This window comes from Euprymna scolopes, chromosome 20 (genome assembly GCF_053919585.1).
Source record: "Euprymna scolopes isolate OS-2025 chromosome 20, ASM5391958v1, whole genome shotgun sequence".
In the NCBI taxonomy this organism is placed as follows: domain Eukaryota; kingdom Metazoa; phylum Mollusca; class Cephalopoda; order Sepiida; family Sepiolidae; genus Euprymna; species Euprymna scolopes.
In genome coordinates this window covers 79,207,626-79,223,590 of record NC_136501.1, presented here as the reverse complement: position 1 = coordinate 79,223,590, position 15,965 = coordinate 79,207,626, and positions in this window count along the sequence as shown.

The window sequence follows — 15,965 nt, the reverse complement described above, 5'->3', positions numbered from 1 at the left end:
GCCTCATGTTTTGACAAGCTTTTGGGCTTGACCTTTACTCCTGATCTTAAATGAAACACATACATTAAATCCGTTGCTAAGGCTGCTGGAAAAATGGTGGGATCCTTCTATCGATCCAGTAGATATCTCACTGCTGATGTAATTCTTTATCTATATAAGACCCAGGTATGCCACATTTGGGTAGGAGCTACTAGAAAGGACTTATCCTGCCTTGATAGAATTCAAAATAGACTTCGTAGCCTCATAGGGATGTCCTTTTCTCTTCCCTGCAACCTCTTTCTCACAGAAGAGATGTGTTGTGAGTTTGTCTCTGCTTTATCATTATTTTCATGGCAAGTGCTCGGCTGAGCTCCAATCTATGGTCTTCCCCTCGCCAAACTTTCACAAGAAACACCCGTTTAGCAGAAAACACTATCACTAATTTCCCCTACTCTTTATCTGTGCCTAAACCTAAAGGTAGATTTCATGAGTAAAGCTTCTTTCTTAGAACAGCACGCCTATGGAATTGTCTTCCGTTTTTCTGCTTTCCAGCTGACTACAATATGGTTGTCTTCAAGTCTAATGTAAACAAGTTTTTGATGAGCCTTCCATATAAGTTAACAAATTTACCGAATTTCCATTACTAACGATTATTATATTGTACAATTTCTACTGTACACTCTTTAACCCTTATCCCCTTGGCCTTGATAAGTAGTGATGCCTATGTAAAAAAAAAAAGAAAAAATGTTCTTTATTTAAACATCGGTCCCACCATTGCTGATGTTATCGAGGAGTGTTCAGGATTTGAACATGCTGTTGAATTACTGAAAGGTGCTTACGACAAGTCTCCAAGCGTTATTCATGCTAGACATCTGCTTTCCACGTGTCTGCAACAAGAAAACGAGACTGTCGACCAATATCTTCAAGTCTTGAATTGACTTCCCGCTGACTGTTATTTTAAAGACGTTATTGCTACTACTTACAGGGATAAATCTGTCCGTGATGCGTTTATACATGGTCTCTGGTCCTCAGTAATACGTGCTAGACTACTTGAAACTGATATGCTAACTCTCAAAGAGGCTACTCAATGTGCTAGGGCTTTAGAACAAACTCACTTTCGTGCTGAATCATACGCTTCCCCGATTGGAGCAGCCGCTGCTACTACTACTACTTCTATTAGAACTAACAATGTGTCTACTGATCCTGCCGAGGAGGCCACTATTACTAAAATTGCTGATTCTATTGGTTCTTGTATGGAGTGTGACTCTGTACAATTTTCTGCTGCCCTTCCTGCTCATGGCAAGTGTTACAACTGTGGAGGGAGACGTCACTTTAAGTATGATTGTCGTCATTGTCCTGCCCGCGATAAGGTATGTCGAAACTGTGATAAACTCGGTCATTTCTCCAAAGTTTGCCGTTCTACTATGCCAGCACCTTCATGTTCTACTTCTGCTATTATGGTAACCCATGCTAAAGGAGGTGATAGGTGCCCTTCCATTACTAAAATTGTTGAATTAAAAGGAAAAAAATTAACTGCTCTCATAGACACCAGCAGTTCTGATAACTTTATCAGTGCTCATATTGTTAAAACAATGAAGCTGTCTACTCCAAAACGTAATTTTGTAATTTCCATGGCATCATCCACCGTTTCCCTCAAACTATCGGAATATTGCACGGAGAACATTTCCTTCAATGGTTGCGAATATTAAAAAATTGACTTTACAGTGCTTCCTGATTCCTGTATGGATATTATACTCGGAGTGTCTTTTTAAAAACTACATCAGGGTATCACTATTTCTTTTGATGGACCTTAGAATATTCTAAAAATCTGTGCCCTAACCATGATCACCTATGCCCCTGTGAAATTGTTTCGAAACTTAACCCCTGATTGCAAACCTATTGCTACTAAATCTCGAAATTACTGTGCGGATGATGCTCGATTCATTGAAGAGGAAATTTTACAACTGCTTGAGGATGATGTAATTGAAACAAGTTATTCACCATGGCATGCTCAGATTGTTGTGACTTTGTCGCCTAATAAAAAGAAACGATTGGTAGTTGATTTCTCCCAAATTATTAATCATTTCACCTTACTTGATGCATACCCTTGCCTCAAATTGAGGATTTCGTGAACCAAATAGCTCGATATTGTATATTTAGTACAATTGACATCCAAAGCGTACTACCAGATCAAAATTTGTCCCGAAGATCGGCTCTACATGGCCTTTCAAGCTGTAAATCGTTTGTACCAATTCAAATGAATACCCATGGGTGTCACTAATGGGGTTTTTGCTTTTCAACGGTTTATGAATTCTTTCATTTCTGACAACAAATTATCTGGAATTTTTCATATATAGATGATATTACTATTTGCGGTAAAACTCAGGAAGAACATGATGTTAATTTGGAATGTTTTTTAAAGGCTGCATCGACATATAACCTTGAAATAAACCGAGAAAAATCAAAGTTTTCACTTCATTCCATCCATTTGCTTGGGTACCAAATTTGTAACGAGACTGTGCAACCAGATCCTGAGCGTTTGAAACCTCTTTTACAAATGCCTCCTCCTTCCAATTCAGATTTGTTAAAGAGGTGTCTTGGAATGTTTTTTTCGTACTACGCGAAATGGATACCTAAGTATTCATAGAAAATTCGTCCACTGATCGAAAATAAAAAATTTCCCATGCCTCCTATGTTATCAATTCCTTTGAAAACTAAAGAAAGATGTTGCCGGATCATCTGTAAAAGTTATTGATGATGAATTACCATTTACTATTGAAACCGACACCTCAAAAAAGGCTATTGGAAGCATGCTCTTACAGGCTGAAAGGCCTGTAGCGTTCTTTTCTCGATCGCTAAACCCATCTGAAATACGACTTTACAATGTTGAGAAAGAGGCTTATGCCAGAGTTAAGTGCATTCGAAAATGGAGGGATCTCCTTGCTGGGAAGCACCTTACTATTGTAACAGACCAGCAAGCCGTATCTTTTATGTTTAAACCTGATGATAAAATTATACAGTGGAAAATGGAAACTTCTCCCGTTGTCATATGACATAAAACACCGTCCCGGAAGTGAAAAAATTGTTGTTATCGAGAGTATGTGGTGCTGCTGCTTCTTCCTAGGAGGAACTAAAGTTACTACACAATTCATTAATACATCCTGGAGCACAGCGCTTTTGGCATTTTGTAAGGTAACAAAATATGCCATATTCATTTGATGAAGTCCGGCATGTAACATCTGAATGTATGATTTGTGCATAAATAAAACCTCAATTCTTTAATTCTACTAATAATACACTGATCCGTTCTACTGCTCCCTTCCAGTGCCTCTCCATAGACTACAAAGGACCTGTCCCGGTATCTTCGACGGGATATTGTTACATATTTACTGTCGTCGATGAATACTGTTGATTTCCTTTTGCTTTTCCTTGTTGCGATTGTTCTTTGCAAACCGCAATCCAGTGCCTGACAAATATTTTCTCCATATTCGGACTCCCCTCATTTATTCATTCCAATCGAGGAACTTCGTTTATGTCGGAAAAATTCAAAAAATTTTTGACATGACTTGGAATGAGTGGAAGATCCAGCAACAGTACTGCTACAACGCCATTATTTGGAACATTGTGTTATTAGCTCTCGAATCTAGACGATTACCCCTTAGCGCTTGGCAGGATGTTCTACAGGATGTTTTAAATGCTATTTGCTCCCTGCTGTGCAAACATGAACGCATGTTCAAGTTTGAAAGGCGCTCTTCTACTGGCACTGCTTTACATGTTTGGCTCTGTGAGCCTGGGGAATTAAAATGGTTTCACAACAGGAGCAAATATGACCAATTGTCGAGGTAGTGGAACTCCTCGAAGCTAACTCTACACATACAAGAATATGACATAATGATGGCCAAGAAGATTCAGTAGCACTGAAACATCTAGCTCGCTTTCCATGATCTGATAGACCTCAAAATCCGGCTAAAAGTATTCAACCCGACATTGCAAATGCAGACCCGACCCAGTTGATCGAAACAAGTCCTGTTAGTACTACGCCTAATACAGAAAACGAATTTGACTATAATAGTCAGAACCCTGAGAACTAACCTTCCCAGAGGACCACCGGTCCTTCGAATAGCAAACTACCTCCACGCCGATCTAACAGTATTCACAGACCAGTTCAGCGACTGAATTTATAAAACAAAAAAACTATTTACAAGTGGGGGAGATTGTTATATTTTCATTTGAATTGTTTTTTACTAATTAAAAAAAATAAATAATAAATATGCAAATTCAGTTTCTTGCTACATGATTTTGCATGTGTTCCTTTTTCTTTAAAAGACTGAGTTCTTTCTCTCTTGAATGCTGTGAATTTTGTTCAATAAAGCCTTGGAAAGAGATTTTGTTTTACGTTTTCATTTACAACACTACAATTTGCTGTCATCTTTGTCTTTTATTTATAGCATGTGTTAGTATTATGATAAAATCAGTCTTTGTACCGTGAAGGTGTTTTTATAGTTCTGCCCAATTTAGTTTGAAGTGGGCCCTGTTTGTTTTTGTCTAGTGTAGTTCTTGTGATGTTGGGTTTGGTGGTTTCATCTTTAATATCTCCCTTGGTCTTAATTGTGTCCTCTATGATGTGAAATGAAATTTTTATCACCAGAAATGATATGGCGTACAAATGGGTTCGATTGTGATGGAGTCTAATTCCATTAGGTAACTTTACTATGTAGCTTCTAGGTTCTTTACAAATTCTTGATGGTTCCAAAGTGCCATATGTCAAGTTTATCTAGTACCTGTACACACTGATCTGGGAATAGTGGTGGTAATTATTTAGTTCCATTATTATGGTTATGATGAGTTTTCCTGCTTGCTGTAAATGTGATATTCTTCCTTTCCTGATTCTGATTGGCTGGTTAAGGTAGTTCGTATAGGTCTTCTAAAAAGTATTTCAGCTGGTGATGGATGTTTGCTGCTTATTTATGTTGCCCTAATCTGTAGCAGAGCAAGCTGGATGCCAGTTCTCTCTTTTTTGCATTTTTTTGTTGATTTAATATGTCTTGCATGTCTCTATAGCATAGTAAGGTGAGCTTTGACATGCCTAATGCCCCAGGAATTGAAGCTTTGGAAAGCCTGTCCAGAGTATTTGAACCATTTCGTCTGGAGGACTAAAAAAGCATTCTATCTACCACTGCTTTGCTGGTTACTGGTGTTGACATTTCATCGATATTTGGGTACTTTACCTGTTGATGGTGGCCAGCAATTGCTGCCCATCAATCTCATATAGGTCTGATGAACTTCCAGTGCTGAGATGTAATATCATGTAGGAGCTGTGGTTTGTGCCTTTGCACATCTTAGTGTTCTTGGCAAAGTGTGCACATCCTTTCAATATCTTTGTTGATATTTACCCAGTGCAGGAAAGGAAGAACATCACAAACAGTTACATGAGAGATCAGCAAGCAGGAAAACTCATCATGACCAGACTTGCGAGAGAAAGCGCGTACTGGGTAAATTTCTCTATGCCTTGATGGGCTAGTATAGGATGTCTTCCCTCATGGTGTTTGGGATAAGTAGTTGTTTGCCTTTTAACAATTCCAGATTTGATGGTGTCATAGAAATCACTCTCGCAAATGACCTCGTGTTTGCTTAGCCTGTAAAATGCCTGCAGAAAATGTAGAAAAGAAAAGACAAGAATAATTTTGTCAGTCGCTCATTGGTGAATGTATGCCATTAATTTGCATATGTGCACAATTGATAACTGTTAAATGGGATGAATTCTGAAGCATGGGGTTGAGTGCAGTTTTTTGTCGGACAGTTTAGAATGAGAATGAATGGTAGGAGATAATATCGAATATATAAGAATTTGTTGGAAGTTTGGGAAAGAAGAAAAAAAAACTTTCATGCGTTGTATGGACAAGAGGACAGTTTGACACAGCCATTTTTTTTTGTTTTGTTTTGTTTTGTTCCCTTTCCATTTTTATAAGCTATCTCCATGTTTTTATTTTATTTTCAAGTGACTTTTATAAGCAGCAACTTAAAAAAATTTTTTTTTTTAAATGGACAGATTCAACATTCATTTAATACCGGAATTTGATGGATCTACTGCTGGACTGTCTGTTGTTAAATGGGTTGAGAAGACTGAGCGTATTTGCAAATTGTGCAAAATAAAAGAGCAAGCAACAGTCATTTCATTGAGGTTAATTAGAGGGGCCTATGCAAAACTCGGGGATGAACCTGACTGGGAAGAAATTAAGCAGAGCATATATACAGCATTTGGGATGGATCCTTTTTTGCATAGCAACAGTTCACTACCCGGTGACTTCATCACAATGAAATGGTAGACGTTCACTTAGTTGATTTACGGAAATTATCAGCACCGTTTGGTGGTGTCAGTGACAAAATGTTAAGCTGTGCCTTTTTGGTGGGCTTACCTGAGGATGGCAGTAGACTTTGCAAGCATTGTCACATATTGACAGATTAACAATAGACAAGTTATTCGCCTAGACACAAAACATCCTTAAGAAATCAGAACTAATTACAGCAGCAGTCGGCACTAGTTGTGCAGCATCTAAACTCTATGAAGACAATGTGGATTCTCTCCCAGCTAACGCTAAGCGTGAGAGCCCTGTCTGCTATAAATGTGGGGATCCTAACCATTTTGCTAAGGAATGCCGGAGTCGAAGTAATATGACAAATATTTTTTTTACACGAGCGCACAGAACACCATGGTGTTATTGCTGCAATGAGTTAGGTCACACATCTCACAACTGTTCAGGAAACAAAGTCTGGGACAAGGTAGTATTACCACCCTTGCCTCTTGCCAAGGAATGAACACAGCATTGCCTGTTGTCGATGTCAAAATTAATGAGGTGCAATGTTCAGCATTTATAGACATGGGATGTTCTCAGTCTATAAGGTCCCGATCTATAAATCGCTGTCGGACATGAAGGAAGCAACAAGTGGAGGCCATGACCATTATCTCAAGCATGTTGTGGTATAGAGACTGCTACAATCTGCACTGAGAAAGGTGACACAGCTGAAGTTGACGTTCTGGTGATGCAGGAAAAGCCCCTTGGATACAACTTATTACTTGGAATTGATGCAATAAGAGCTCTAGGAGGTGTCATGATTACAGCAGCCAAATATATAATGCTTGGTAGAGGGAAAGAAGTGTGTGCAGCTATTTCTAATGAGGAAAAGGACATCTCTGCTGTTTGACGACAAAGAAAGGGCCTGGACTGTGAGGTGGAAATGGATCATGATCGAATCACCAGATCGGTTATGCAATACCATTCCAGAGTATGCAGTTTCTACCGGGCTGCATATGAAGAACTTCAGTTGTGGATTGATAACAGTTGATTAATACCATATCCACAAGAATGTCTAGAACCACTCAAAGGATTAATTCCACTCATGGCTATTGAACAACTGACTAAACACAAAATTCGACCCGTGATGGATTATCGAGAATTAAATCAGCATGTTGATGCCTTTACCGGTAATACACGTGTGCACTGCTACACTATGAGAGTGATGTCAGAAACGGAGTAATGTCACGGCCACCGAGATATAGAAGGCCTGTTGACTGGAAAATTCCTGCAGGCAATGTAGGTAAGATTTATTGAACTGTTACTGTCAATACTATATGATGGCATTTTTTAAAAAGAGCTTTAAAACATGTTAAAAAAGAAAAGAAAGAAACCCAATTCGATTAGTAATGAAACTGAACTTAAAATATAAATATTATCTATGTAAAATTACTTAATTTTAAAGCAATATACAATCTAATACTGATAAAACTGAATTATAAATTTAGGGAACAAACAACTAAAGAAACATAAAACACAAACCATTCTTGGCCTTCGGGACAAGATCACAGTGTAGTAGTATCTGTTTTGATGCTACAATTCACCTTTTCTGTCCTCGGTCGATGGAGGAGAAATCCTTCATGACTGAGACAATTTTAATTTTTTTCCTATCCAGAGTACCCCTTATTGGGAAGCTGGATTTTCCTCACAAGATCATATATTGAAATATTTAAATAACTATTACTTTTTATTAAAAGAAATTACATTTAAAGTTTTGGTTTTCTGTTCTTCTATGTTCATTTTTTCCCATGTTTTTCATCAAAATGTGTAGCGTATTTTCATCAGTTACATGGTTAGGAATCGTATATTCCACTATAGTCTTCATTTTCATATCAGTGCAGAATGAATACGGAAATGAAGTTCACATAACTACAATCATACTATAATCATTGGTTAAAAACTAAGAAAATATAGTAAATATGTACGATATTAAATCAGGATGGTGGTTAATTTGGGAGGGGACATTATTATTATTTCACTCATTACGAGTTGTCTCACAGGCCATCATCAGTGATCGCTCACTGGCAGTAACTTGTGGTATTCGCTGGAGACCGCGTGACAACAAGTCTCCTCATATTTCCAATATTCTCCACCTCTTGACCACTCGTGCAGATGATTGCATGCTATCACAACAGCTGTTTACAATTGATTTCTCGTTGTTATCAGCCATTGGTGTTTTCTAGGGTTTGGGACCAGATTTGAACTGCACACTTCCAGTGGAGATCTGGTTAGTACTCTCCCACCTTGATCTTTTCATCCTCCCTGACCCTTCACAACTAGTTGTGGCGGCGCCAGTCAATGTCATCCATACCAGTTTTTTTTTATTATTATCATTGTTATTATAATAATAATAATAATAATAATAATAATAATAATAATAATAATAATAATGGTGTTTGTGCAGTGTATGCACTGTGCTATATTCTAAGTAGTATTTCCAAATTAAATTATGTTTTTATGATCTTTTTTTCAACATTTACTCGTACTTCACAGAAACTGTGGACGCTGTGTAAACAGTGTTTTTATTTAATGATTGCTCCCTCTAAGCGCATGCGCAAAAGGTTTTCTTTGGTTTATTTAATAACGAAAACTTTTTGCAGGTACTATTTGAAGTCAAAAAGGTGGCAGGGAGGGGGCATTATTTGAATATGTATGAAAAAATAATTTAACAAAAAAATAAAAATCTTTAGTAGAGAAAATAATAAAAAATTAAAATGAAATAAAATAAAAACAAGCACAAAATAAAAGTATGAATCAAATTTACTCCCAAAAAAGTGAAAAAAAATAAATACATGCACGATTAAAAAAAAAGTCTGAAGAAATATGAAGAAAGTGAAAGAAAACGCTTTCAGGGAGCAATCATTGAATAAAAACTGTTTTACGGAGGCTCCACATTCCCTGTAAAGTACCCATTTATTTATAAGATAAAACATAAGAAAATATGTTAACTAAAATTTAATGTACTCTTTATTTTTAGTTCATATCAAAACTTTAATTAAAACTGATTAGTTAATGAATTTTAAGATGAATTTGTGTTCGTTATGTCTCGATAAACAGAATTTCCTATTTCATTTCTCATTTCAATCATGTAAATTATTTAGTTGAAATGTTATAAAACAAACAAACTTTAAGTTTTAAATATATTTCAAATAAATAAATTACGCCTGGTGAATTCATTGATCGTTTTGGTTAAATAAAAAAATAAAACTGTCATGAAAAATGCTTCTAACTTTAAAATATTTGGAAATACTCAATGAAAAGTTTTATTCATTACTAGCGGGGGTACCCGGCGTTGCCCGAGTGTTTGTTTCCAGGATGGGGGGGGGGTTAAAAAATGTTATGGTAGGTAAGTAGGAAGAATCAAACCCGGAGTCATGAGTAAAAGTAGGAAAATAAAGTGTGAAAAAAAAACAAAAAAAAAACATCTGCAACGTTAACAGTTCGGCCACCAAGAAAAGTCCATTCCAGTTGTTTAGGAAAAAAAACAAAAAAAAAACGACTACGGTAGGTCGGCGCGAACGTGAAAATATAATGTGAATTGTCCAGCACGCTAACCACTACGCCACAGAGCACTGCAGCTTAGTTTAGTAATTTTAAATAACTTCACATGAAAGAACTACGAAGCCAAACCGGTGTTCTCTTCTCAACTGTTCCTTGTGAGCGATCCTCAAACGGTGTTAAGTGGTGGCAGGGGGAGGAGGAATTTATTAGAGAGAAAATATTTTACCACTTCCATTGATCTTAACCGATTTTGGCCGTGACTTCTCAGCAGAAAAAGTATAGAAATCTAAGATTATCGAGGAATTTGAGAAATAATAAGCCTATAACACACCTCAGATATTGTTCTGCCGTTTGTGCATATTATATTTGCATGAAATATCTTGATTTTTAATCCTATTAATGTCAAAATCAGACTGGAAAAAATGAGTTCATTTTATTTATATAGAGAAGAGATTAAAAGAACGGACTGAAAAATATTCTCATATAAAAATTGTTTGTTTTGCAGTTTTAAAAAAATAATAAAATGAAATATCTGATTTTCTTCGATAGACATGTAAGAAAATTTCAAAAACAGGTTCACTTACTGTTATAATTTGTAAGATTAAAATTATCCAAATGAATTTGCAATCATATAATTATCCAGATGAAGAATTGTTCTTTCTATTTAGAAAAAATATGTTTAAATTACCACAAGGGGCAATGAAATATATTTTTTATGGCTATTAGCATGTAAGGGGCAATGAAAAATATTTTTTATGGCTATTAGCATGATCACGTGGTTGAACACAAGAAGCTTTAGGCACCGTATACCTACATGATGATCTGGTAATGATGTAACGCTGTCATGTTCATTGGTCTGTACTTACTCTCGGTGGCCTTGGTAATGTAGCACTGCTGGATTTGGAGAGAGCCTACCTACATCAATTTGGCGGAACTTGATGCCATGCTGAAAGAGCTTAATCTTGCGCTGCAGTGGCAGGCCCAGGTCGTACACCTCCACACTGACTCATTGTGTGTTTACCACTGGTTGACTGACTGGGTCCATGAGTTACTGTGGCCATTTCAGACAGTGATAATCAAGGGTAAACGATACTGTTTGATACGCATAGGTTTTAGCCTAAACATAGCACCCTTAATAATGACAGCTATCATTAAAACTGTTTTGATGCAAGATGAGACTACAGTGAAAGCTACTTCAGCTAACATTGATGACATCTATGTTAATGAAGACATAATGTCTGGAGATATGATTCAAATGAAACTGGAATCTTTCGGTTTAATAAGCAAGGACCTTAAGTGCTTAAAGAATGAGGTCCAGAAGGAATGTAAAACTTTACGATTGAAGCGAGGGAGCTCGATTCCAGATGTACCTAGTGTGTTAACGTGGTGCATCACGTTTTCTATTTGTAAATTAGTAGGACATTTACATGTCTGTGGATGGCTCTGAGTGGCAACAGGAGTACTAAAAAGAGTATAACTGTGGTCACAAAAAAATGGGACGACATAGTCGATGACAATTCTCTCCAGCAAATGGTGGCTGAAACATATGTAGAAACGATCCTGCCCGGGGAGAGCGGCATGTATCTGGACACAAACTGAATGCATGGATTAACGCAAGTTCTTTGGCTACAGGTGTAGTGCTGGAACGATTGGGTAACGTTGTAGATGCATGCTGGCTTCGTCTGAAAATGATGCCCAGCATATCAATTTGGCGGAACTTGATGTCATGCTGAAAGGGCTTAATCTTGTGCTGCAGTGGCAGGCCCAGGTCGTACACCTCCACACTGACTCATTGTGTGTTTACCACTGGTTGACTGACACCTTAACGGGAAAAATATGAGTTAAGACTAAAGCCACAAGTGAAATGTTGATATGAAGGAGACTAGCAATAATAAAGCATCTAGTTGACGAATACAATTTGCAGGTTGACATTACCTTAGTTTCATCAGAGCAGAATTTGGCTGATAAGCTGACTGGAGTGCCAAAGAGATGGATAGATATAATGAAGCAGGGATCTTTTCCTCCATAACTGACATGCGCAGACTTAACAGATCAATTAACACCAGATTAGAAGAGTGGACATCCTGAAATTCGTCGAACCACAAATTTTATCCAAAGAGTTTGTCCTGCAACTACAAAGGCATCGATCAAGGCAGCAATACACTCGTGCGAAGAGTGTCAGCGAATTGATCCAGCGTCATCCCAATGGAAAAAAGGGAAGCTTGAGATGGAGGAAAACTGGTGTCGGATAGGTATGGATATAACTCATTATGATGATAAACATTTCTTGACCTTAACAGACTGTGGTTCAGCGCGTTTCACGATATGACGTCTGTTGACATGACAGGATATATCAAGCATTGTGCAACAATTAAGATCCATCTTTTTTGAACGTGGTCCCCCACTTTTGACTGATAATGCCTCTACATTTCGATGTTAAGAATTTCAGAAATCCACAACCGAGTGGGGGGTTAGAATATGTTACCGATGTACATATTTTCCTGAAGGTAACAGCATGATGGAGTGGTGCCACCACACCGTCATAAGAATTGCAGCCAGGACGCAGTACTAGTATAATGTGACACTCAAGGATAATGCAACACCATCAACTGTGCCAGCTAATGGGATGAACAGCATATAAAACGGATAGATGTCACACCATCAGTGGTTAGAGTTGTAGACACACCGTATAAAGTGGGAGATCGTGTTTGGGCAAAACCCCCAAATGCTTGGTGCACTACAAGGTTTGGCAGTGGACGAATAGAAAAATTAATAAGTCCTCAGACTATATTAATCGTTGGTGTCCCACATCATGTGAAAGATGCCCCTGTATGCCTCCTCTACCTCAGAGGACGATGAGGAAGAAAACATACAATTCGAGAATGATCCTTCGGATGAGCTCAGAAATGCTGTCTATGGAACCAGAAGAGGAAATTGTAGAACATGCCGGTGGCAATGACGGTAGTGATGAAGAAGATAGGAATGAGGAAGTGACACCTCAAATTGTAAGTAGAAGTACACACCGAAGGCGATCACCATCTCCCTGCTATTTATGTGATAGTAATATCAGGAGTGGGTGTCATAGAAATCACTCTCGCAAATGACCTCGTGTTTGCTTAGCCTGTAAAATGCCTGCAGAAAATGTAGAAAAGAAAAGACAAGAATAATTTTGTCAGTTGCTCATTGGTGAACGTATGCCATTAATTTGCATATGTGCACAATTGATAACTGTTAAATGGGATGAATTCTGAAGCATGGGGTTGAGTGGAGTTTTTTGTTGGACAGTTTAGAACGAGAACGAATGGTGGGAGATAATATCGAATATACAAGAATTTGTTGGAAGTTTGGGAAAGAAGAAAAAAGACTTTCATGTGTTGTATGGACAAGAGGACAGTTTGACACAGCCATTTTTTTTTTTTGTTTTGTTCCCTTTCCATTTTATAGATGGCAAATTCATTGCGGAAGAACCAATATGATTTGATCTTGGCAGGTAATTCACGGATATTATCTGGCCATCCCTGGTATATGCTCTCCTTAACGAGATTGATGGTTGGGTCCTTCACTGTTTCATTTTGGAGCATTTTCTGCTTTTTAAATAAGAAGTTGATGGTTGAGATGGTTTGATTCTCATCGACTTCAGTGTTTATGCTATCCACCCTCTCATCCAGCTCAATTGGTTTGTTGGTTTCCAGGTAGCCAATTGACTTGGGGTATTATCAAGGACATTTTGCTACCCAATCTGTATATTACTTAATATGGATAGCCCTGAATCTTCAATAGCATTCACTGTAGCTGGTGTGGTGTTAAATGCAATGTGGCTTATGGTTTGTAATGATGAAAAAAGTTTTCCTGTACAGGTAGGTGTGGCATTGTTAAATACCATACACAATTGCCAGCATCTCTTGTTCGATGCTGCTGTATCTGGTTTGTGTATCAGTTAATGTTTTGGATCCAAATGCAACTATTTTGCCATCTTGGATCATCCACAGGCCCTTCTGCAAGGCATCCACCTCCAGTGATATGGATTTAGTCTGATCATAGTATGAAAGGCATGTATCATCAGTAATCATTTCCTTGAACTGGACGTAGAACTTTTTATAGTCAGGGTGCCAAATCCATGGTGATTGGGATTTAAGAAGACCACACAATGGGTGAGCCTTTTTAGTTTGGAATATATGAGGAAAGATAATTTAGCATATGTAGAAAACAGTTTCTCTTTGTTTTATGGATTTGGTATTTGCATCTTACCTGGTCTGGCTTAATTGCAGTAGAGGTGTATATGTTTCCAAAATAAGATATACTGACCTGCTTTATGTAACACTTCTTTGCAGTTGAATACAAATCCAGTTTCAATTGCTTGAGCTATGAGGTTGTGCAAGTTTTTGTAATGTTTTTCCTCATTATTTGGGCCAAATACAGCCACATTGGCAGCTATGCTGGCCACGCCATCTAGGCCTTTTAGAATTTAGTCCATTTTTGCTTAAAAGATATTTTGTGAGACAATGAGATCAAATAGTAGACACTTCCAGCATACTCATCCATATAGCATTCTGCAGGTTAACAGTTATGATTCCTCATCCAGGTGGACCGACCAGTATCCAACCTTGACATCAAGTTTACTGAACACCTTGGCTTTTGCAAAGACTAAGTTTAGCTCATCCACTGTTGGTATTCTGTGCAGACATCTTTTAAGGCTGGCATTGAGTTTCTGTGTGTCCATACATATTTGGAGGGACCCATTTTTGTGCTGTATGCCAAACTGGAGCACTAGTCTGCATTCCTCAACTTTCTGGAGCACATCTTTCTCAAGGCGCCTGTTAATTTCCTCCTTTAATTTATCTCTTAGATGGATACTGCATTTTGTGTTGAGGGTTGATGAAAGGTTCTACATCTCCCTTTTGTAGGAATTTGGTGGCCCCAGGAAAATTTCCAATCCTATCAAACCGCTTGGGGTATTGTGATATAAGTTGGCTGGTAGAAGAGATAGGTGTATCTAAACACTTTTTAAAGGTGTCAACATCATTATTAGCTTCAACTTTGCACATGCTGGAAGCCCTATGATTGCAGATCCTGGTACAAAATAAAAAAAGAAAAGTCCCCGGTGTTCAATGTATATATCAAACAAGAGAGAAAGAGGAAACTCTTCCGAACCCGTGGAAATGTGAAATAGACAAAAAATAGTTAAAACAGAAGACAAACATGAAATTTCAACACAATGTTATTTGCAAACTTGGGGTAAAGGAAAGAAAAAATAGCATAAAAAAAACAAATTATATGGTATAAGGAGTCTCACTTAAACTAATAAGCAGAAAATAAAACAAAATATTAATTCATCGCTGTAAGAGAGAAATGAGAGAAATGGGCTAAACTCAGTTCCTTCGTTTCTTATATTGGATTTTAACTGTTTATATTTTGTGATACCTCCGTGTTCATTCAGTCTATATCATTTCAATGATTTTCCTTCCAGGTTGCAGTCTGTTTTGTAAATATCTGTTTTGTGTTCAATTCATAGCATTCCTTTCGTTTTTCATCTCAGAACAACTTGCGTTAACAAATTTTGCTTCCTACTTCACATTGTTTTTATTGTTCTCCTGAATCTAACGTTCAGGATATACTGTCACTAGCAGAATTAGAGTTCACTCACTTTCAGCGATTTATCAAAATGTGTTGAAATGTTTTCCCTCTTTTCTTCTCTTTCTCCCCCTTCCTATTTCTTCTTCTCCTGTGTTGTATTTTTGGTGGTAAGAAATGAACACAAAAGGATCAATTGGGCATGCTTGTACTCCATAACCATAGTTAGCAAATGACTCAAGGAGTGGGATGGGGTTTGGAACCTGTCCCCATATGTTCCTGTTTTAATCTTTTCTCTTATTCTCTAATCCTTTCTGTTCACCCTTACTTTCTCTTTACATCCTCTCCTTTTTTACAAATTTTCTTCCTCTTTCAGTTTACAGATTCTCTTTCTTTTTACATTTTTTTTTCATGGAGACGAGTAATAAAACAAGAAAAAGAAAGATATATTTTCCCTCAGCTTAGAAATAAAATTTAAACTTTTCTTTTCAAAACACATAATGCAATGTTGTGCTTATGTAGCAATACGTTATCACCTTTCACAAACATTTATGTTCATAT